This window comes from Canis lupus, chromosome 14 (assembly GCF_003254725.2).
Source record: "Canis lupus dingo isolate Sandy chromosome 14, ASM325472v2, whole genome shotgun sequence".
Classification (NCBI taxonomy): domain Eukaryota; kingdom Metazoa; phylum Chordata; class Mammalia; order Carnivora; family Canidae; genus Canis; species Canis lupus.
In genome coordinates this window covers 5,667,679-5,692,938 of record NC_064256.1, presented here as the reverse complement: position 1 = coordinate 5,692,938, position 25,260 = coordinate 5,667,679, and the positions used below count along the sequence as shown (strand labels likewise).

The 25,260-nt window shown below is 43.8% G+C and overlaps 1 protein-coding gene across 3 annotated transcripts in view; it reads left to right on the top strand.

The window, feature by feature from the left end:
* Nucleotides 1-4,044: 4,044 nt before the first annotated feature.
* The window catches only part of MKLN1 (muskelin 1), a 326,298-nt gene continuing 305,082 nt past the window's right edge, over nucleotides 4,045-25,260 (top strand). For 2 of the 3 annotated variants that reach the window (XM_025471681.3, XM_035698604.2), the window contains exons 1-2: nucleotides 4,045-4,228; nucleotides 6,938-6,986. The gene's annotated coding sequence lies outside the window, so the exon portion shown is untranslated. The remainder of the gene's footprint in view (nucleotides 4,229-6,937; nucleotides 6,987-25,260) is intronic. The other variant, XM_025471680.3, reaches the window with a different exon arrangement.

Genomic DNA, 25,260 nt, shown 5'->3' with positions numbered 1-25,260 from the left:
CCGCGCGCCCCGGCAGGCCGGGGGCGGGAGGGCAGAGGGCGCCACCCTGTTTACAGCCGCCGCTCGGGCCCGGGGACCCCGCCCGGAAACGGTGTCCCGGGAGAGGCCCGCGAAGTGCGCAGCCACCCGCGCCCGGGACGCCGGCTCGGCGGGGGAGGCGCCCGGCCCGGCCGCCGCTCGGAATAACCCCGTCGCCACGGCTCCGGTCGGGCGGCGCGAGCCTCCGCTCCTCCGCCGCCCGCCGCCCGCCGCCCGCCGCCCACGAGCTGCCGCGTCCGCCCCCGGCACGACTGCGCCACGCACTTGCCTCGCGTCTCCCGGCTGCGGCTCCCGCCGACCCCCCTCACGCGGCCGCCGCCTCCCGGCCAGGCGCTCCCCGCCGACGAGGGCTCGCACCCCGCGGGACGCCGCCGCTGCCGGGGCCGCCCGGGGCTGGGGCGGGGGGTGGCGGCCACGAGCTGTCGGAAGCCGCGTCTCCCAGGACGAGGCTCACCCGCACCCTCAAACATCCCCACTCACCCTGCAGCCTCGCCGCGAGCTGAATCGGTACACAAAACGGGAGGGGTGGGGCGTAACGTCTTGATCTTTCTCCCTATTTTGCAAAAAAAAAAAAAAAAAAAATTAAGACGCAGCTCTGCACGCACGTCGTCCCACCAGACCAAGACTCACAGAATAGAGATGCCCACCACACACCTGCTACGCCACCAGCCCTCGTCAACCTGAGACCCTCCCAGCAGCCGGCCCGCAGGAAGCCGCGCCGGGGCGGGGCGCTCGGGTCCCCAAGGCGGGGCGGGGCGGGGCGGGGCGGGGCGCGGCGAGGGGGCTCGCAGCCCGCGGCCCTCCCGGAGCGCCGGCCCCCGCCCCCGCCCCCGCCCCCGCCCCGCGGCCCCCGCCGCCCCCGCCGCATCCTGCGCCCCCCGCGAGGCGGCCGCCGCCGGAGGCCGGGGTGCCCAGGCGCTTTCCGCCTTCAGGACGCAGGCCCCGCGCCCCCCGTGCGGACCCTCCCCCGCCGCCCGGCTCCCGGCCGGCAGCAAAGCCGGGGCGGGTGGGAGAACCCGGCGAGCGCTCTCCGGCTTCGGGAGGTCGGTCTCCGCCGAGCGAAGAGGTGGGATCTCGAAATGGAAACAGTCTCCCCTCCCTCCCCCCTCCTCCTCCTCCTCTTCTGTTTACCTCAAGTTTGAATTTTATCTGCGCAACATTAGCTGGAATGCGGACATTGAAAACACTCTCTCTCTCTCTCTCTCTCAACCCGGCAGCAGCTCCGGAGGAGCCATGTGGCATCCAGCCACCTCAAAGGGGAAAAAAGTGCTCTTAGCAACACAAACATGGCGAGATGGCCTCGGCGTTCCCGGCCACCGCCACAAGCCCTACCTTCCTCCCTGCCCGGCTCGCGATCACCCCGGCCGAGACCCGCGGCCGCTTCCGGGGGAGGCCGGGGCCCGCGGAGCCCGAGGGTGGGACCGCCGGGCGTGCGGAGGGGAAATCGCCGAGTCCCCGGCGGCCGGGTCTCCGCGGGACCCCCGGCCCGGCCGCGCCGACCCGCCGACCTCGCCGACCCCGCCGACCCCGCCGACCCCGCCGGCCCCCGCCGGCCCCGCCGACCCCGCCGGCCCCCGCCGGCCCGGCCCTCCCCACCCTCCAGAACTTACCTGGGGGCGGAACGCACGCTGCCGCTCCCTTCCCCGTCTCCTGCCTCTTCCAGGGCGACACGCGAGGAGGAAAATGATGCGCATGTATGTCTGTGGAGCGTATTCTTCTAGAATTTCCCTCTGAGCGTCACGAGGAGCGATGGAGGCTCCGGAGACAGGTGCGGCGGTGGCCGAGGCTGCCGGCTGAAAGTTGTGCCCGCGGCGGCGGCGGCGGCGGCGGCGGCGGCGGGGTCCCCGGGGTCCCCGGGGCCGGCGCTGAGGACCCCGTCCCCCTGCCCCCGGCGTCGCCCGCTTCGGGCAGGCTCTGCTGCGCGCGGCTCGGCTGCAGGGGAGGTGGCGTAGTTTCTCTTCCTCCCACCTCTTCTCACTCACTTGTTTTTGTAGCCGTGGGCTCCCCGAATGCTTTCCTCTCCACAATGTTGTTTCATTATATCATGTCCATCATGTGACACCGGAGAGGCCTCTCTATGGAAACTTAAAGGGGCTCCCACGTGACTGCAGCAGCAACAACAGCAGCGGCGGCAGGAGTGGCGGCGGCGGCGGCGGCGGCCGCAGCGTTCCTGCCTCCACCCACCGGGAGCCCCTCGCAGCATCCCGAAGGGGCTTCTGGAGCTGCACAAGCCCAGATGCGGGAGCCACAGCACCCGCGAGCTGCGGCGTCTGTGCGTGCGCGTAGCCTTGCCTCGTTACATAGGAAACCGAACAGAAGGAGCGTCCTCAAATCCTTTCCTACAGTCGCAAAACCCACGCTCTGCTAAAATGACATTTCGTGGCTCCTACTTTATTTTCCCCAGGAGCAGTGAGTTTTCTACCGAGGCTGACTACATTTTTACAAAGTCAAAAAAGCAAAGCCGGATTCCTCTCTTCGAGTTTGGGCCAGCTCTCCGGTAGAAGAGAAATGACAAAAACAATAATAACAGAAATAGCATCAAGCATCTGACACATAATTACCATCACCACCAGCTTTAAAGCTCTCTGGAATTACATTCCTCCCGTAACCGTTGATGATGCTTGCAGGAGAGGCTAAATGCAATGCAGTTTTTCTCTTCTGCGGCTATATTAGGGCTTTGTTGCTGACAACAGTAAAAACTTGTTTGTGTCAGGAAGTGAGGTACGAAGATATGACCTGGAAGGTACAGACAAAACCAAAGTGGCAGTTTTTGCATTACTTCTCTGACCACATTCTTTCAAATGGTGAGACGCAGCTGGTTTGCTGTAAAATACGTAGCATGTGTTTTGGTGGGAAATAAAATAATCACAAAAACACATGTTTTCCCTAATCATACTGCACATGCTAGACACTAAAAACTAACTATATGTATCTACGCGTGTATGGGTGAGTATAAAGAGAAAGAAAAAAAGCAGGGGCATTTTTTTTTTTTTTAGGATAGTTTCAGCCAGTAATTTTGTCATCGTTTCCAGTGCGTTTAACTGAAACATTTAACAAACACTCTGAAAGACTTATTATTCATGTCCAGTGTTGTGTGGAAGCCCTAACTTCAGTTTTGGGTGCCCACAGTATTACTGAATCACAACCCCTGTATGTGCTTACGTCTTAAATCTCCAATCTCTGCCTCAAAGTTTTTGTGGACCATGGAGATTTTATGCTCTAAGGCTAAGCGAAGCAGCTATTTCTACGCTTTAGTTCATGCTTTTCCATTTATAAGGAAAACTCCCTGCGTGTACTGGCGAATTATGAAAAACTTCTCAGGAAACTAAAGGGTGGTATTAGAAGATCATCCTTTCCTCTGGCTTTGCCTCGACTCTGTCTCCTTCCACCTCATCAGCCATGATGAATGATTCTCCACTACATCTCTTCTAATGCCCCCAATTTTTACCTTCCTATCTAATGCCTAATTCTCCCATCCCTTTCCCTTCTTGGGTCCTTGCCTCCCAATTCAGCCCCCGTGTACTCCCAGTGCCGCCGGGGTACTTCGCTCAGGCCTCCCCCAGCACTCCCTTCCCAGTCCTCCTGGCCCTGAGGCTCCCCCCACCCCACCCCCTTCCCGGCTCCGGCTCCCTTCTCGGCAACTCTCCCTCCTTACCTCTCTTTGACCTCCTTTATTCTCCTTCACAGACTGGCCCTTGACTTCTCGGCCTCTTCTTTCCCTTCTTTTCCTGCAATGTCCTGCCCCTATTGGGGTCTCTCCTTCGCACCCTTCTCTCGGGGTCCCATCCCTTCTGACGCCAAACCCCAGCATTCCTCCACGGCTCGGCCTGGTCGGCTTTCGCCTGATTTGGTTCCCGTGCCCCTGGGCTGGGAAACAAGTGTGCGGTGCCGAGTGGGGGCAAGCACCCCCCGCGGCCGTGGCCCCTGCCTCGCCCCCCTCCGCCCCTCCCGAGTCCCGGTTGCGGCGCTTCCTGGGCGGATGGTTGGGACTCGCTGCCGCAGCTGCGGTTCTGCTGTGTCATGCAAGAAGAAGGAGGCGGCGGCGGCGGCCGGAGCTGGAGGGGGAGGAGGGGAGGAACCTGATCTCTCCGGTAGCGAAGGGCTGGAGGCAAACGCCGAGCTCCCCCAGAGCCGCCCGGGAGCAGGGAGGGCACTGCTACCCCGAGGGGCCCTCCCCGCGGGGCAGATGGTAAGTGGGGCGGCGCAGGTGGTCGCCTTGGGAAGGGAGCGCGCAGGGGGAAGGGGGGGGTAGATGGGGAGGCGGGGAGAACTAGGAGTCACCCGGCCAAACTGAAGGAGCCCAGTGTCTAGTCGAAAGGGACCCAGGCCATAGTAAGGATGACCAACCAAACGCAGCGATAATTACCATTCTAATAACGCCCCGCAGGTGACCCAGGCTACCAAGAAGAGTTGTGCATTCCGAGCCCAGGACAGAGTTAGAGCAATGATTCAGGGTTTGAGAACCGTCGTCCCATCAGCCTTGGCGCTTTAGGGTACAGCTGAGTAGCAAAAGTCAGCATACACCATATTCCTATAGACCGGCCGCGCTGTATGGGTTGTCTTGTTTAAATCTAAGGAAGGGGATGGAAACCTGCCCAACCTCACTTTAGCCACCAAAATAATGCTCTTGGCCAGTGGCCTCGGACAAACAGCCTCTGGTGCAATTAAACAATCAATAGGGAAAACAGCTTCATTCCCCCCCTTACCACCCTCCTTCCCCAAGCTCCTTCGACCAGAATAATTTATTCTGCGGAAAGAGGAAAGAAACCTGTGTGTTATATTCCCTCCCACCTTACCCCCCACCCCAGCCCCTGCCCCACACTAACTGCCCACCCCACTATTCAACCTACTTTCAGACTGTGATTGATGTTGCAGGAGGGGACTGCCCTAAACTCTCAACCATTCCCCTTCCATTCATTACCCTTTACCCACAGGGGATTCAGAAACAGAGAAGCCAGAGCAGTGAATGTGGGGAGACGGGTTGGACACATACGAACATGACTTCTTTTACCTGAGTACAATTCTCAGGACAACTTTTGTTTTTTCAGTTCCTTCCCATTTTGCTCCTGGAAATTTCAAAGCGCTTTCTGAAATATCATTTCTTTCTTCTTTTACTTTTTCTTTCTTTCCTTCTTTCTTTTTTCTATTTTTTTCTTTTTTTTATGCCAGTCATACATTTAGAAGTAAGGGGTTGGCGGGATTAGCTGAAAGGCTAATGACGGTCTCAAAAAGCACATGCTGTTGCTAGGGAACTCAAACTCATCCTGCTCCCTAACCACTAGCATGTTCAGTGGAAATCAAACTTCTGAGGGTGTTATTAAAATGAATGGCATTCGGCTAAAGGCATTCTTCCCTGCTTTGTAGCATCCTGGATTGTTATCGATTGCCTCACACCCACATATCTTGTTTTCCTAATTTGATTTCTGTATTTGCGTCACTGCCAGGGACACACAGACTAGACCAGTCAGGTTCACTTCCTGTTTCTCAGAACTGTTTTATATTTGGTCTCCGTGCACTAGCTGGTGAAACATTATCAAACTGATCCTCTTGGAAAGAAATCTGCGCTTTCCGTGAAAACAAATTATCCCAATTAAATTCTGATTCCCATGAAAAACGTCATCATTTGAGGGATAAATTAGACTGCCAGTCGCCATTTGAGAAAACCATTCTTGAAATGTAAAGGCTAGAAAAAAGCCATCATCTTTATTTCTTTTACCCAGGATCCTCATTCCTCAGCATTAGAACTAAAACAAACTCAAGTAGAGAGTAGATTTAAGTACGATATTTCTAAAAAATGAAGCTCAAAAAAATACACGTTGAAGCTGAGGAAATCATTTAGACTAAATAAAGCATGGAACTGAATGGAATCCAGGCCCCAGGAGCACAAATAAGCTTAGGTTAGCATTGAGGTGCTCAGAGAACAGAGCGTGATTACAGGGCTACCCTACAAATAGGAACCCATTACTTTATGTACTAATCATCTTTTTTTTTTTTTTTTTTTTACCAATTCCACCTGGACAAGACAGCCTTGCTTTCTTTTTAAGATCCTTTTTTTTTTTTTTATGACAAGAATACCACAAAGACAATATCATAAAAATAAGTGCTATGTAAATAGTTAGGTGGGTTCTGATGTAAATAATATGTTTAGATAGAAAATAAAAGGGTGCAGGGAGGAAAGATCAGGCGACTGAAAGGAAATTTGCTTCTACTTGTCCCGTCCACTGGATGACCTTGGGCAAGCCATTATAGGTCTCCTCGCCAGTTTCCTCAGAGAAGCTTAATGAGGGTGCTGGACTTAAAGATCTCTGAGCTTCCTTCCATTTATAAAGTTCTGTGATTACATTGAAAATACTACATAAAAAGTTCAATTTTAGCTGGATTTTTGCAATGTTAAATTTTAACACTGAAACTTGAACGCCTTACCTGTAGAGACCTTGCGGTAATGATAACGGGAAGCAATTTGCTGTTGATACATGATTTTTTAGTGCCAGTTGCCAGACCATCAAAATAAAATCAACCTTACTCCCAATGTACTTACTCTCTGCTTCCTTGGTGGTGGTGTAGAAGCAACAGGGTAAGAGGTAGAAAGGATATAAAAGTGTATAGAAAGATCTTTTGGTCATTTTAGATTTAGTTGACCCAAGAACTTTGATGAACAAAACTGTGGAATGATGAGGGAAGAGCTCTACAAGAAAAAAATAATCAATTGAATCCTTGTGGAGCTAATAATCAATTTGTCTATATATTAATTAGTGATAGGCAAACGTACATCTAGCACAGATTTGCAAATTTCACAGATTGAAGATGTTAAGAAGTAGCATGAAAAAATGTGAGATTTGTGCCACAGAGAAAAGAGCTGACTGTGAAACCCAACTCTAACACTTTATTCGTTTGTTAGTAGGTGCCTGCTATCTACCAGGCATGTGCTGGGTACTGGTAATATAAAGGTGAGTAAGACAACCTGCTATAAAGGACCTTATAGGATAACAAGGAGACAGATGAGTACGCGGTTGATCACACAAAAGTGAGATGATATCAATAGGGAGCTTATGAGAGGGGTACCTAACCCTGACTGAGTTTTAGTTAGAGACCCTCACCAGAGAAGATGAGCTTGAAAGTGAGTCTGGAAGGATAAGTAGAAGTAACCCAGACAAGTGGCCAAGTTAAAGAAAAATTTATTCCCAGCAAGGAAAGTCGTTTGTGTAAAGTCCTGGTAAAAAGTTGTGCCCAGAGAGCTGAAGGTGAAAGACGGTGCCCAGCAAGTAGGAGATTCTCAGTAAATGCATTGTATAAATGCATGGCAAAAGTTCTAAAGGACATACCCAGAAATATCAGCAAGATCTTGTATTGGGAAAGGTCTTTTATGCCTTCCTAAAAGGTTTCAACTTCTCCTAAGGCCAATGGAGAGCCACCGATGAATTTTAAGGAGCATCGTGAGGTGATCAAATGTCCATTTTTAGAAAGAGGTTCACTCCTGTTTAGAGAATTTATCAGTGTGATTAACACTGTGAGCAGGGATACTAGTTCGAAGGCTGTTTTAGTACTATCAGGAAAAAATTATGGATATCTAAATGTAGACAGCAAGAATGGAAATGGAGAAAAGGGAAGGATTCAAGAAATATTAAAGACAGACTCAACTGAATTTTATTATTGATTTTATCTGCAAGATAAAGGAAAAGAGATTTATGGCTTAGGTAGGTAAACAGGAGCATCGTGGTACCAGCTGCTAAGATTGGGACTTCAAGAAGAACAGTAGGTTGAGGAGGTAAGGTAAGTAGTTTGATTTTAATAGTGTTGAGTTTGGAAGGTCCATGAGGATATCCATGAGGATAAGTGAGGCTGTCTATAAGTAATTTAACAGGATGATCTAGAACTCGAGAGAGACATCTATGCTGAGGATATCAGAATAAGTGATGGCTCATGGAAGTAGATGGAATCCCCAAGAGAAAAGATATAGAGTAAAAGGAGAAGAGGACCTACTCTGGAACCTATTTAAATGCCAGTTTTTTAAAGTTGAGGCAAAGAAAAAGTGAGGACACAAGGCTACAAGGGGAGAATACCCATAGAGGTCAGGAGGACCAGAAACAAGTCATTTCAGAAAAGCCAAGAGAGGAAATGTCAACAGTATTAAATGCTAGAGAAAGGTCAAGAAAAATGAGGACTTGGATTTCAGAACAAGGAAGTCATTGTGTTTGGCAAGAAGGAGTTTATCAGGATAATGGGAATAGGAGCAGATTGCATTGGATTGAGGAGTGGATGGGAGTAGAGGAAGTAGACTGAAGTAATTGTTTTGGATAAGAAAGATGACGGGCAAGTAGGGAAGGAAAATTAAGGTATTAGGAAAAGAGTAAAATCGTGGTCTATGAAGTGAAGGCTGCATAAGGAAATAATACAGTAATATGCAATTCTTCATTCTTTCAGCCTTCTTCTTCAAACAAATGTCATCACTGTGCACCAGTTCCTCAAGCCAAAAAGCATGTAGCTATTCGTGGTTCTCTTTTCCTCCGTTCTCATGTGCAATCGTGAAGAATTCGGGTCAACTCTACCTCCAAATCATTTCCAAAATCTGTCTATCTCCACTGATACCACCTAATACAAATATCTCGTGGTCGCCAATAATAGTGTTCTAACTGGTTTTCCTGCTTCTAGTCTTATCCATATTCTTCACAGCTAATGTGACATAAGTCATATTATGTTGCTTCTCTTCTTAGAACCCTTCCATGTCTTCTGATTGTACTTGGAATAGAATCCAGATCCCTTAGCTGGCCTTGAAGCCATGTTGGCTTTACCTCTTCAATCTCATCTCCCACTGTTCTCCTCTGACTTCAGTCACAAGGACCTTTTGTCCACTGCTCAAGCGTATTGGGTTTGCTCTTTTTTTTTTTTTTTTTTATTGGAGTTCAATTTGCCAACATATAGCATATCATCCAATGTTGGGTTTGCTCTTATTTTAAAGTTCTCAGCTCACATATTTCCTTTTCCAGGAACACTCTTTTGGTCATTCCAATCTGTTTAAATGTCACCTCCTCAAAGAGGCCCTTCCTGACCACCCTGACCGCAGGGTCCTTCTCTGTCCACCTTCCCAATCACCCTATGTATTTTTTTCTTAGAAACAAAACTTTATTACTACTTAAGGTTTTTTTTTTTTTCTTTGCTTATGGCTGATAACCCCTTTGAAATGGAAAGCCCATGAGGATTCTTGGCATATCACAGACACTTAAAAATGTTCATTGGGTGTTTACAAAAAGAAAAAGAGAAGATCAATAATTATTAGAAATTAAAGGCATCAAGGATCAGAGGCTCATGTGATTGAGGAATGATCCACCAGTGATGATGGTTTACTATGCTTTTAAGATTCTAGAAGTGGACAACTTACTAGCCGTGTGACCCTGGACATTCACATTCTCTGAGCTTCACTGTGTGGTTTACAATAACACATGCTTCTCAGGGCTGTTAGTAAAATTAAAGGAAATAATACAGGTATACATACAAGACAGTCTTGTTAAGCTATTTTGAGGAAGTCAGACTTTCTGCAAATCAATTCATAATCTCTATATATGAGCTCTTCTTGTGGGTTCCCCTAATGGAGTTAATTCAGTGCTCACTTATTATTAGAAAAAATATTGGCTATGGGTGTCTGGTGCCTCATTTGGTTAAGCATCTAACTCTTGATTTCAGCTTAGGTCATGATCTCAGGGTTGTGAGATAGAGCCCCCAGTTGGGCTCTGCACTGGGCATGGAGCCTGCTTAAGATTCTCTGTCTCCTTCTCCCTCTGTCCACCCTCCTCCCTCACTTAAAAATAAAAATTGGCAGGATCCCTGGGTGGCTTGGTGGTTTGGCGCCTGCCTTTGGCCCAGGGCGTGACCCTGGAGTCCCGGGATCGAGTCCCACGTCGGGCTCCTTGCATGGAGCCTGCTTCTCCCTCTGCCTCTGTCTCTCTCTCTCTCATGAATAAATAAACAAAATCTTTTAAAAAATAATAAAAAATAAAAAAAATAAAATTGGTTAGAATGTGGCTTTTAAAAAATGCTAGGATACCTGAAAGAACGTGGAAATTAGATTATTTAAGAAGAAATCAAACCACTCCTATAAATCAATAAGAAAAATATCAAAACCCTTGGAAAATTGAGTAAAGGGATAACAAATACAGTACAGTCAAGGAATCTTTAAAATCTGTAAAAATGCTTTCCCTTTCCCTTAACAAGAGATATGCAAATTATATGTGCAATGAGGTGTATTTTTTACCATGTTGACACAAATCAAAAAGTTTAGTAGTACACTTGGACAGGCTGGGAAGCAGGCACTTTTTTACATTGTCGGTAGGAATAAAAGTTGGTACAACCTCTGTGGAAAGCAACCTGGCAATATTTATCCAATTTTTAAGTGTACAAAACCTTTGACCTACCAATTCCATTCTTCTATATTTGTCCAGTAGATTTATTCACACCTATCTTGAAGAATAACTCTTGTGGATCTTCACTGAAGTGTTAAATACAGTAGTTAAAGACTGAAAGCGGCTAAAATGTCCATCAATTAAGTGGTTAAATAAATCATGGTACATTATATGAGTAAGTGGTAGGCAGCTGTTAAAAATTGTGAGGTAGTTCTAGGTAGACTGATGTGAAAAGATCTTTATGATACATTATTAAATTAAAAAATCAAATTGAAGAACAACATCTATTTTGTTAGCATTGTGGGGGTTTTTTAGACTTTTTTTTTTGCCTGAAAGATGTTATCTATGAGAAGATAAAATAAAGCAGAGCAAGAGCAGATGTGGAGAGACCAGTTGGGAATATATATTATTTCAGATACATGTGAGATGATGGTTTCCTGGACTACAGTGGTAGCATGCAGAGGAGGAAAAGTGACCAGAGTCAAGAATTATTTTAAAGAACTTGATGATTGAATAGAAATGGTGGATTGTGGAGAAGGTAGTGTCATGATTGACTCAAGAGTCTTCGTAAGATCTGATGCATGAGCAGAGGTGTCAGTTACCAAGATGGAGAATCTTGGGATGGTAACAGAATTGTAGGGGAAAAAGAAAGTTCTGTGTGAGTAGAGATGTCTACTACAGACTTGTGATATGGGTCCAGAGCTCAGAAGAGTGCTGGGAATGGATTTATAAATTTGGGAGAAGATTGCTTAAGAATGGTAGATAGAATTAAAAAAAAAAAAAAAAGGCAGACTCAGAACTAAATTCTGATCATTTAGAGATTAATAGAAAGAAAGAGCTGGTAATAGAGATTGAGAATCAGAAATCAGAAAAATAAAGCCAGGAGATTATGGGACCAAAGAAACCAAAAGAAGAATATGTTAGGGAGAATCAATTCACATTAGATGCTGTTAAAAGGTCCAGGAAGATCACCATAACTTGTTTCTCTCATAAATCCTTGTCCTGTGCCTCATGCATAATAAATGATCAATAAACTTTTGTTAAATTGGAAAGAGAGGTGAAAAGACAGAGACAGGCAGAAAAAGAGGCAGAGGTACAGAGAGATAATAGAATGTATCCTTAGATCTCAAAAAAAAATAAAATAAAATAAAGGGGGATCCCTGGGTGGCGCAGCGGTTTGGCGCCTGCCTTTGGCCCAGAGCGCGATCCTGGAGACCCGGGATCGAATCCCATGTCGGGCTCCCAGTGCATGGAGCCTGCTTCTCCCTCTAACTATGTCTCTGCCTCTGTGTGTGTGTGTGTGTGTGTGTGTGTGTGTGACTATCATAAATAAATAAAAATTTAAAAAAAAGAAAAGAAAAGAAACCAAAGACATAGTTCCCTGAATTTTGTTGCAAACCAAACTTGATCTCAGGAAAAATAAGAAAGTTCTTCTCCCCTTGGTTTGGCTCTTAACCCATCACATTGATTGAGCTCTCACAGTACCATATTGTTGTGATGTTATGTGCTTCCCAAAAACTTTTTGATAGGTAATATTCACCTGTGTCTGGTCATTCTGAGTCATTTTTGTCTTTATTTAGGTCCTGGGTGATGACAAAAAGAGCAATTTGCTTTTCCTCGTCTATCTGACTCCATCTTACCACCTTGAATCAGTTGATGGAGTCTGGAGAATCCTTTTCGGTGCCACTTCTGTAATACACTGTAACCACTCACAAGGATGCCCAGCCCCAGTTTCCCACCAAAGAGAAAGATGACTTTTAGCAGGAAGAGCTGTATCACCTCTTCTAGAAACCACCAGCTTCTCAGTCTGTTATTGTTTCCACAGAAAGGTGCTACTGCTCTCAGGAGAGAATGTAGAGAATATTGAAGGAGAAAAGGTTTTGACTTTGTCCTGAAAACATGGAAACCTTCTACCTAGCAAAAAAGATGTCATGGCTTTTCAATTCTGTGTCCTGGAATTAAAAACTAAAGTAATAGATGCAGTTTAAACAATACTTAAAATGTTTTGACATCCTGTATTATTTAGTTAAACCAGAGTTTGGCAAACTTTTTCTGTAAAGGGCCAGATGGGAAATATTTTTAGGCCATACAGTCTCTTTCCCAACTACTCACCCCTGCCATTGTAGTGTAAAAGTTGTCATAGGTGATATGTAAATGAATGAGCATGGCTGGGTTTCAATTAAACTTTATTTATGAATCCTGAGGTTTGAATTTCATGTAATTTTCACATATTTTCAAAATGCCATTCTTTTTTTTTTATCTTTCTCAGCTACTTAAAAATGTGAAAACCATTCTTAGCTCACAGGCCATATAAAAACAAGGGATATGCTGGATTTGACTTATGGATAGTAGTTTAGCATCCTCTGATTAAGACAAATATGAAGATCATGTCATGAGAGAGATTTTCAGATTCGGACTTCTGAAGAAAATAATGTTTTATATGTACTCCTTTATTTTAACTACTCAAGTTTATTTGAACATACAAACACATTTGCCTACATCTGACTTATTTGGGAATAACATATGTCTTCTTAGTTCAGTATTGATTTAAGACTTTGCTGCTTCTCTTCCTTGTAATGAATGAATGTGCATGAATGCAGTATTTTTATGAAGCAAACTGAAGAATTCTTGTTACTTGACTATAAATACCCAAACCAAGAGAGGACACAGTAATTCTTTTTTTTTAATATTTTATTTATTTATTCATGAGAGAGATAGAGAGAGAGGCAGAGACACAGGCTGAGAGAGAAGAAGGCTCCATGCAAGGAGCCTGATGTGGGACTCGATCCCAGGACTTCAGGATCACGCCCCGGGCTGAAGGCAGGCGCTCAGCTGCTGAGCCACCCAGGCGTCCCCAGACACAGCAATTCTAATCACATTTTTAAACTGCATTAATTCATTCAGTAAGTACTTGCTAATGATCTGCTTCTTACATAGTGCAGTACTGAATGTTACAGAATTTGAGATAAAAGAAGATAGAAGATAGATGAATAGGTAGATACTTAGGTAGATGAAAAATCTAGTGGCTGATAGGTGTCGATGAAGGTTGTTTGGATGTATCACAATATAAATGAAGTCAATGTAGTCACTTTAGCAACACATTGACAGGTCATTAGACAAAACTAAGTTTAAATCCAAGCTCTTTTGTATCCAAGATGTGTGACCTTGGGCTGATTACATAAACCCTATAAGCCTCAGTTTCCTCTTTTTAAAATGGGGACAATAATACCTACCTCTCAAGGATGTTGTGAGAATTAAATAAGATAGTGTAAGGTAAATCAGCTAGTGTGGTATCTGGCACATGGTAAATAATCAGTAAGTGGTGGCTATGGCTGTATTATGCCAATATGAAGCTGTGTAATTTGTTCAAAAGAAGCACGCAATCAAAGGCAAAGCAGAGGAGCCTTGTGACTTAAGAACTTATGAGCACAAATAGAAACCCACAAACCCGAGGGTTAATGCCTGGTAGAGAAGATTTGGGTGAAAATAAAAGCAGAAGTGACATTGTCACTGGAGCATACAGGAAAGCAGCTGGCCAGTTGTCTTTGCCTTCCCTAGTGACCAGCTGCTGGATGGTCTAAGGAGCTGCACCTATCTGTCTAGCTCCATGACCTCTCCGACACTTAAACACCATTCTGACTGGGAACAGAGTGGATCGTCAGTATCAGCCCCTGCATCTTGCTTCCTTCCAGTCTGGTCAGCTGTGAGCCTCAGACGCCTATAGATCCCTCCCAATCACTCCTATGTTTGTTCATTTCTGGGCTTCCACCTTGACCTCCACACTTTTAGTCTCTGGTCATTCTGCCTTGCATCTCAGTCTTCCTATAGATTTGGGACCCCCTACTGAACCCTGATCTTCTTTACCATGACTCTGATATTTGTTTAGAGGATCTCTGACCAATCCTCTTCCCTAGAGGGCTGTATTCTGCTGCCCAACACCCCTGCTTGCAATCGCCTTAAACTATGGTACACATTGGCCTTACCCTTCATGCTGGACTGCCTAGTATTAATAGCTTCTTGAACTTTACCTTGGTAAGAGACACCAGCCTTGAAGAGCCTAGCTGCCCTAATGCAAGCCAGCTTCTGTATTCACAGCCCATACTCTAGGGAGGAGTACTCACCCCAGTCTTGGCGTATGCTCTCTCTCCACTGGCCATGTGTTGTCAGGCCTTGTGATCCTGTTATGGCAACATTAATAATGCTTTCCCAATACAAATGACACAATTATTGGCATAGGGGCATGATATAGGGGTAATGAAAAACTTCAACATCCCCTGACAAGCTCATTCTGCTGAAAAGAGCATCAAATAAAGTTGGCACAACTTAAATCCAAACGAATTGCTTATTGAAGAGGTACTATTCTATGCTTAATTCTCACCAGCTAAGAAGAATGTGTTGGTGAAGTAAAAGTGACATGCAACTGAAAATAAGTGGCCACAACATGTTTGAACTTATAATAGCCAGAGAAGGCAATTCTGCACTTGCTAACCTGACACAAAGAAGACTTGAGCAAGTTAAGAAAAAAGATGGACATGAGGCTCTGTCTGGCCAGGAACTGGGAAAGAAAGCGAAAGAGGAGTACAATGACTTAAAATTTAAATTTTTATAAAACCAGGGCACCTGGGTGGCTCAGTCAGTTGAGCATCTGACTCTTATTTACGGCTCAGGTCATGATCACAGGGTTGTGACATTGAGCCCTCTGTCTGGCTCTGTGCTCAGCTTGGAGTCTGCTCCAGATTCTCTCTCCCTCTGCCCCTCCCCCAGCTCCCACACACTCTCTCTCTCCCTTAATAAATAAATAAATAAAATCTTTGAATTTTTATAAAACCAATTATTTTGATGAAGAAGAGGGTGCATCTAAAAAAGATCAGGGTGGCTCCTCAAGAAGTATTCTGATAAGCTCATACTTTTAAGGAAATGTGCAAAAGGCAGGAGGAGGGCCTTGTTCATAGGAAGGGCTCAGGCCTGTGAAAATAATGCAAGAGGGCTAATGTCCAGAGACAATGAGGGGCTGCAAAAAGTACTGAAGATAATTAATGGGGTTTTGTTTGTTTTTTGCTTATGTTTATAGTAAGAACAACAATGAAGGTAGTGCTGCTGAACAGGGCAGACCATGTAATACAAATAGATTAAAAACACAATCATTCCACTACAGTATTTCCTAGATTATAAGGTACAAACCTTTTCCCCTCACATTTTTAATATTTCCAGAATCAGAATGTATCTTCACTATATATACTTAATGTGGTAATGTTTTGGAGGAGAGTCTAAAAACAGTAATTAAACAGCATCATACAATAAATTGATCTTAGGATAGATTTTTTTTATTTTTTAAAGATTTTTATTTATTTATTCATGAGAGACACAGAGACACAGGCAGAGGGAGAAGCAGACTCCATGCAGGGAGCCTGATGCGGTACTCAACCCCAGGACCCTGGGATCACGCCCCAAGCTAAAGGCAGATGCTTAACCGCTGAGCCACCCAGACGTCCCTATTTTTTCTTTTTTTTTTTTTTTTTTTTAAAGATTTTATTTATTTATTCATGATAGTCACACAGAGAGAGAGAGAGGCAGAGACACAGGCAGAGGGAGAAGCAGGCTCCATGCACCGGGAGCCCGACGTGGGATTCGATCCCGAGTCTCCAGGATCGCGCCCTGGGCCAAAGGCAGGCGCCAAACCGCTGCGCCACCCAGGGATCCCTCTTTTTAAATAAAGATTTAAAATCATGTGTGTGAGCAGGAGAGGGGTCCCAGGAGAGGGAGAGAATCTCAAGCACACTGCCCACTAAGCAGAAAGCCCAGCAGGAGGCTCGATCCCACAACCCGGAGATCATGACCTAAGCCAAAAGCAAGAGTTGGATGCTGAGCCACACAGGAACCCCTGTAAAAGAATTTTTTTTAATGGCATTTTATTCACTTAGCTCTGCTGGTATCAATCACACTCAGCAGATGAGGGGTCCACTTTGTGTCCTAGAAGGGGCAGTGCCAGTGGCCACCAAAGAGGTAGGAGAGATCAGAAAGCAGTTTGGAAGCCACATCCAGAAGTGGGAGGGGAGCAGAGGAGGAGAAGGGTTGATAAGCACTAATGAATAATAGAAGAGTCAAAAATATTAGAGATGGGACTGAGACAAGAGAGGGAAACTGTGGTCAAAACGTCTAAGAAGAAATAGAGACATTGCTGGCCCACAGAAGCTAAGTCACTGTACAAGCACATCACAAGAGGGAAAAGGGATGATGTCTTAGCTCGAGCTGCCATAATAAATACCATAGACTGGCTGACTTAAAAGGGACTTATTTTTCACAGTTCTGGAGGCTAAGAAGTCCAAGATCAAGGCACCAGCAGATCTGGTGTCTGGTGAGAGGCCATTCATTCCCTAGTTTACAGATAATCACCTTCTTGTGTACAGTAATCACTTTCTTGCTACACACAGAAAGAGAGATCATCTCTTTTGTGTCTTTTCTTATAAGACCACTAATCCCATTCATGAGGTCCAATGGATGATGGCTTGCCCTGGGCAGAACACTTTGAACTATGCCTGACTCATAATATATGGGCACTACTATGTCTTGCTGCTTCTGAATCACTACCGCGATCAACTTAAAGCCTGTGTGCTCCAGGGTCCAACTTAGAAGATGTTTAGATTAAAATATAGAGGGACACCTGGGTGGCTCAGCGGTTGAGCGTCTGTCTGCCTTCGGCTCAGGACGTGATCCCAGGATCTGGGATCGGGTCCCACATCGGGCTCCCTGCAGGGAGCCTGCTTCTCCCTCTGCCTATGTCTCTGTGTCTCTCATGAATAAATAAATAAATCTTTAAAAAAAATAAAATAAAATAAAGATCTGCACTCACGAACTAGGAAAAGACTTTGGAAAGTGATATAAGCAAAACCTTGAATTAAAAAAAAAAAAAGACAGATAAGGAATGGTCCAAATAAATAATCAGATAACAAAGTAGCCAAAAGACAGAGATTTTACCAGAATAATTTAAGGGGGAGTAGGGGATATTATCTATTTCCACTGGGTCTATGAACCCATATTAAGAAAGAATTTCAGAGAACCTATAGACCATTTGGTGGGAAGGAAATTTTTCCTACCATGTATGATTAGACCTTTAGAAACCATGATGCACCCAGAAGGTCCCTATGCAGCTTGAATGTAAAGAGTTTAGCACCTGGGCAAGGGATAATATCTTTTCATGATTTTTAACTCTTATTTCTACCATGTTAATAGTAGATAATATACATGAGTTTTTAAGTGGCAGAATTTCTCATTTCCTATTAAAAACAATCTTGATACTCAAAAATATAGTCCTTATCTTACTTGTCTTCTCAAATGCACCCCTCTTTCCCAGCTGCTGCTTCCTTTGGGATATCCATGTCGTCCCAGGAAAGTTGACTCCACCTTTATTTCCAGGAGATAGGACATGGGTTCCAGATTAAGCCAATCAATGAATTTCATTTTCTTTGTCCCAGTGACTACTTCAGGTAGGGGCATGTGAACTAAGTCAGTCCAATGAAAAAGAATATCAAGACTTTTGCTAGAAGTGCCAGAACAAAAGTAATTTGCTTCAGGAGGTAAACACAGGAGCTTTTAACCCTGGGAGGTCTTGGCCACAATCTTGGGACCACAAGAGGAGAGTCTATTAAGAATGGAGCTATCACCAGGGATTAAAGCAAACAAATGAAAATGGAACCTTCAGGTACTCTCTACATTGTGTTAGCCGCCTGGGAAACATGACCCTGAAGCCTTTGAACTTTTCACTTATGGGAGCCAATAAATCACATTTTTTGTTTAAACCAATTTGAGGGATCCCTGGGTGGCGCAGAGGTTTAGCGCCTGCCTTTGGCCCAGGGCGCGATTCTGGAGACCCGGGATCAAATCCCACATCGGGCTCCCAGTACATGGAGCCTGCTTCTCCCTCTGCCTATGTCTCTGCCTCTCTCTCTCTCTCTCTCTCTCTGTGTGTGTGTGTGTGACTATCATAAATAAATAAAAATTAAAAAAAATAAATAAATAAACCAATTTGAGTTAAATTTTCTATTTCTTGAAACCAAAGCATTCCTTTTGATTCAAAAGAATGAATACACATGGCTAAGACAGAATGGAATACATTTCAGATAGGTTAAAGAGTTAAATTTGAAAAATGGCTCACACAAGAAAAGTTATGTGTTGAAAAGATGAAAGTGGTGTAAACATTTTTTTAAAGATTGTATTTATTTATTTGAGATAGAAAGAAAGAGAGAAAGCATGAGTAGAGGGAGGGGCATAGGAAAAGAGAGAAGCAGGCTTCCTGCTGAGCAAGGAGCTCGGCTGAATTTCAATTCCAGGACCCTGGGATCAAGACCTGAGCCAAAGGCAGATGCTTAACCGACTGAGCCACCCAGGTGCCCCAAGCATTTCTTGACCTTTACATTGTAAAAGCCCTCATGAGAAAAGAAGTAAAAGATTTATAAAAGAAAACCATTTTCTAAACCATGGTTTATAAAAGAAAAACATTTATAGATTTGACTACTTAAAACTTCTTAATTTATGGAGATCAAACAGTACTACAAGCAAAATAGATAAATGAGAGATTCTAGAACTTTTGCAACTATATATAACAAAATATATAAATATATATGACAAAGAACAGTGTACTTATATAAAAACATCTCACAAACTTATAAGAATAAAACATCTCAAAAGAATAGGTAAAGAACATGAGAAGGCAGGAAAATAAAGGAATTCAATTGGTCAATTAAAATAAACTGATCAAGTCTTACAGATTAGGGACCCAGATCAAGGTAAGACCAAATGGTTTTGTGTCCAGCAAATTATCAAGAACTTTAAAATGATATCTTGGCTGGCTAAAGATGCAGAGAAATAAACAAAATCATCATACAATATTGGGCATGGAAATTGGTTCAAGCATTAGACAGCAATTTGGCATTGTGTATAAAAAACCCTAACGTATGCAAACAATTTAACACAGTCATTTCATTTCAGAATTTTAAATATTTAATACTTTCTTTACCTGGAGGTTCCTAAGTGGTAATAATAATGCTACCACTTAATATTTGCAAGATTCTATGCAAAAGTACTTTCCATCTATTATCTCAGTCCATCTTCTCCAACACCCAGAAACACAATCACTACTATCATCCCCATTTTACAGATAAGGAAACCAAGGCTCAATATGGTAAATGAATGTGCTTCTGATCAGATGACAAGTAAGTAGTGGAGCTGGGATTCGGTCATAGAACATCTGGTTGCAGAGCCCTCATGCTTCACAATTATACTAAAGTATTCTTTTGGCCCTTGGCTCATATTCTGCTCAACTTATTTTTTCTTTTAAAAGGAAGGTGTATTAATCTTGAGTCACTACTTAAAAGGCATCCTTCTGCTGAGAATACAAAGCTGAGAAAATGGAAGAGAAAGAAGGCAAGAAAGCCATAATTTATTGAGCCCTTATGATATATTAGGGACTGTGCTTGAAGCCACAGGACCACTTTGCTTGAAGCCACAGGACCACTTTGCAATGGAGTTATGATTAGCCCTATTTTCACTAATAAGTTGAGACAGAGAGATCATGACATTACCAAGGTCACTGAGCTATGTAGCAAAACCAGAATTCCAATTTACATCTGCCTGACTTCTAAGCCCTTGCTCTTTTTACAACTGGCTAATAAAAAACAAATGTAAAAACACAGTATTTAGTGGGGGGGGGGGAATAAACTTCTGCAATTGGCTTTAAAAAGTGAATTGTATAAGTAAGAATTGGGAGACCTATTTTATTAACATATCAGGTCCAAAAATATCTCAGTATTTGGGTTGATTGTGAAGTACCATGAGTGAGTAGTGGGACTACCAGAACACTCCTACCGTCTCAGAGAGCATGAACAGAAAAGCTATGTCCTGGAAAGGGGCAAGAATGTTCCAACTGGTTTGCACACTGCTTATACCAGATAAGGAAAGTTGAGATGAATTCTGAGTGCCACATTTTAAAAGGACAGACAGCAATGGATGTCCAGAGGAGAGCAGCTAGCTGGTAACAAAATATATACACACATCTATACAAGTAAACATATGTGAAGATTGGATTATTTCACAAAAGTTCAATGAGAAGATCCAAGAGGTAGCTGAAAACCACCCTCAATTAGCTAAAGGGCAGCTATATGGAAGAAATCCTTCTTAATATTGTTTATGACGCCAGAGGACAGGGAGCTGTGGTTGGAAGCAGGCAGACTTGGGCCAATTAATGAAGAATCAAAGCATGACCATATCTTGCCTATCTTTTTAGACACTATAATGCCAAGCTCAGTCCTTTAAACATAGCAGGCACTCTGCATATATGTGTTGAACTGAATTGAATGTTTGATTGCTGCTCAAGAAGTTTGTTTTGTGGGGGTTGTGATGTGTGAGCAAAAACTAGCTGGGAACCTGTTGTAATGAAAACTCCCATTTTGTAATAAAGAGAAATTCTTACACCTTGTCCCACTCTCACAGCCATTACCTGCTTCCCTCCCAGCAGGACTTCAAAGAGGAGTCTTCACTCCACCCACTCCAATCTGACTTCTAACTCTCTAGAATATGTGCTCATCAGATCTAATCATCAAACGTAATCCTTGCACTCATCCTATACCAGGTCATTTCCTCCCGGAAGGGCTCTTCTCCCTTTACTTTCAGATCTCTGCTGTGCATTCTCATGCTACCTTTCTGTTCCTCCTCTGCCTCCTCCCCTGGCTCTTCCTCCCCTGGCAACTGCCTGGACACTTTTTCTTTCAGCACTCTTCTCCCCGTGTTCTTTCCCAGGATATCCCATTCATTCTGAGGACATAGCTACCAGTGGGCACTGACTTCTGAACCTGTACACTCTGTCCAAACCTGTCTCCTGATCTGCAGCCCTGTCTCATTTGCCACTGGTATCCTACAATCACTGCAAACTTAATATGCTACTCATCATCCCCACCACACTGGCTCTCTTTTCCCCATTTAGCTTAATGTCATCACACATCAACCTTGGCCTCTCTCCCCTGCTCCCAAACTCCTATCTAATCAATAACCATGTCCTCAATGCTACTTCTAAATCTCCCTTGGATTTGTCACTACTTTTCATCCCACTGCTGCTATGGTGATTCAGACCTTAATCCCTTCCTTAGACTATTACAGGGGCCTTCTAATTGGCTTTCCAGGCACCAGGCTCCCCTTATTGTAGCGCAGCCTTCATCTTGCCAGCTAAAGTTTTATTTATTTTTTTAATATGAATCTCTCCCCTATTTAAGAGCCTCTGATAATTATTGTCTTTAGTATAAAGTCCAAATTCCCCACCTAAATCAAGGTTCTTTTTGATACGGCTACAACCCACCTTGCCATAGTCATTTTCAGCTCACACCAGACTTCCCTCTTTTTTCTGAACACAGTTTGCCTTTTCACAACTTTGTACCCCTTTTCATCCTATTCTCATTAGCAAAATGCCCCTCCTCTTTCCTTGGCCAAGCTATCTCCTCCTTCAGTGCCCAACCCAAACTTCAGCATCTCTAAAAAAACGATCCTTTTTAGTCTCTAAGGCAGACATCAGAGCAAGAGATATGGCATTTAAAGCAATGGTCTGGAGGTGCCTGGCTGGCTCACTTGGTGGAGCATGTGACTCTTGATCTTGGTGTTATGAGTTCAAGCCCCATGTTGGGTATGGAGATTACTTAAAAATAAAATCTTTTAAAAATAAATAAACAAAATAAAGCAATGGACTGGGTGGGTAATTGTAGAGAGGCAAGCCCAAGGGGGCTTCCAGCATTCAGAAATCAGGAAGGACCCAGCAAAAGAGAATGAGAAGGAGTACATGATGAAGTAGGAGGAAAGTCAGTATGGTATGATGGAAGCCAAGTAAAGAAAATGTTTCAACAAGAAGGGAGTGATCATCAGTGCCAAGAAGCTGCTGAGAGGACAGTAAGGTAGGATAATTGATCCTCAGATCAGGCATCCTAGAGGTCATTGTGATCCTCTTGTGTGTGTTTTCAGTGAAGTAATGGGGGAACAAAAGGCTGATTGAACTGGCTTCAAGAGATAGAAATGAGGAATTAGACGTTTGTTGAATGGATAAAGTATTGGATGAATGAAGAAATGATGTCTTAGAGAGGATTCCATAATTGGTCAGGAACCAAAATAGATGAGTTATTTTGAACTCTTAGAGTCTCTGAAAAGTTTCCAAATAGAAACAAGGATGCAATATCATGATGCAAAGCTTTTATTAAGTGACAAGGGAATTCAGAGTAGGATTAACCAAGGAGTATGGTTATTTAGGAAAGAACTCTATGTGAGTTCTGTAGTGATCCCATTTCATCTACTGCTGACCCAGTTCATAAAGATCTTCATGCAGGACTTCTCAGAGCCTTCCGAGAAGAGCTCTCCCTGCCAGCACTTGGGTATAGCATATTCAGAGACTTTCCAAACACCTCTTGCTAGTGTGTGGAGTTGCTATAAGAAGCCCACAAGGCCAGCTCTCATTCCTTAGGAGGCTGAGAAGTACCACATCTGAATGATTAGATAGAGGTGAAAAGGAAAAACCTGACCCATCCATCATAGTGCATTTGAAAATGCTATGTTTAGATATGTTTCTATATAAAATTTTTATATTGAAACAATAATGGAGATGGGTTAAGTGATCACCTATATTTGAGGAAGACTTAGGCTATTCTTACCTGCCACCCCCTGAAGTATAATAGTAATGAAATATGGAAAATACAGACTTTGGGTAGGCCAGACCCAAACTTTGATTTTGTGATGTTTCTCAAATAGTCAGTGTCTTAAAAGGCACTTTGGTACAGATCCCATGTAGAATGTGTTTTTACTTACATGACTGAGGGCAAATAACCCAGGGACCACCTATTTCCTTTTATGGAATTGTCCATGGTGAAGTCCAGGGCTTGGATTGTGGAATAGAACCTGCCATATAATATTCGAAGAAAAAAAAAAGAATATTCGAAGAACCTGCTGTCTTACCATGTTTCCCGTAGTTCTTCAAATGCATGCTCTTGTTTGTCTGTGTCTTTTCCCATTGCTGTGCTATGTGGAGTACCCCAATCCCTTTTTCCTGACATGCTAAGATCTGGGAGCACCTTTCTAGGAGGCCTTCCTCATCCTCTCAGACACAAACCAATTCCCTCTCTGTGCTCCCCAAACCATTTTCATGTGTCATTTCATCTCCACAGCTACTGCACTGAACTACAGTTGTTTACTCCTCTAGCTGTTTACCCTCACTGGGCTGTGAGTTTCCTGAAGTCAGTGATTTTGTCTCCTTCCTATTTTTATCCTTTGCATCTAGAATAGTGCTTGTACATTTTGGGCACACAGTCACTGTTTTGAATGGATGTATGAATGCTTGAGAGTATTTATGAATGAATGAGTGAATGAATACACGAAAAGAGCAGAAAAAATGTTATCCCCCCAAAAGGAAGCTAATAAAAGCATAAAAGTGCCAGTGTACTTTACATATATGCCCAATTTGGGCATGTAAGGGTACTTTTCAAGTCCGGCTGAGATGACAAGAACATTACAACATAATGCATATGAAGAAGAGATATTACAATTGACTAGTAATATGTGTAGCACAAGTTGATGAAAACTGTGCTGATTGAAAGCAGAGTTGTGAAGCAAAATTGATTGTTTTTGATCTAGTTTGAGAGAGATTTGATCTGTAGGACACACGAACATTTTAATGTTTGTTATTTCTTTTAAGCAAGATATTTTTCATCTTAAAACATAAGGGTAAGGTACACCTTAATAAACATGTTTATCTAAAGCATGGCTTTGTTGTAAAACAAGAAAGGAAAGAAAGGAGAGAGGGAGGGAGAGACAGAGGGGAGGAAGGAGGAAGAAAAGAAGGAAGGAAGGAAGGAAGGAAGGAAGGAAGGAAGGAAGGAAGGAAGGAAGGAAGGAAGGAAGGAAGGAAGGAAGGAAGGAAGGAAGGAAGGAAGGAAGGAAGGAAGGAAGGAAGGAAGGAAGGAAGAAAAAATAAACTTCTAAGATGAAAGCTACCTGTTACATTGAACTAGTCATTTTATCCCAACATGCCTTGGCTCCTTTCATGCATACTTTGTAAAATGATAATAACCCTTACTAGTATTTACATTATAGAAGTGTTGTTACTGTAAATTAGATAGTATAAAACGGGTTATGATGTCTTCTCTGAAAGACATGCACCCGTACACAAATGAGGTATTATTATTTAGTTCTTCCTTTTCAATCTCATTAAATGAGAATTAGATGAAAACTCAGCTTTAAGCAATATTCAGTGGGTAAATGATTATTGACTCAAGTGAAATGAAAAAAAAATCTTCAGCTGAAAACTCAGTGTAGCCAGTCTGTGCGCCAGGCAAAAATATCATATTTATCTGTGATGTTCATCACTGCTTTTTATCACCTCTCTGTGCTGTAATTACAAACTGAAGACAGTTAAGGCTTTCCAGTCAGTCATCATGAGCATTTTTGAGCCTATGGATGTCCTGGACTGATTACAATTTAGAAGCAATGCTTCAACTAATCAAGCCCTGGGGCTGGTTTTGTTATTGATGAGGGCTTGAGCAAATCTGGTCAGGCCTTTGCTTCCACTCCTGGTTCTTTGGTTCAGGGACAGCTATTAACCACAACATTTCAGATTAGTGACTGCTGACACTTCTGTGCGCCCCATCAGCACCGCCCAGGCCGGAGCCTTTCTAGCTTCCTCTTGCCATACAGGGTTACAATGGCAGGAGTGGGGTTGTGAAATAAGATTTAGGGAATTGCTGTGAATGTCCAGAACTTCAGTTCCTGGCGTGAAAAACTCAAAGAACACACTGGGAAAGTTAGGGAT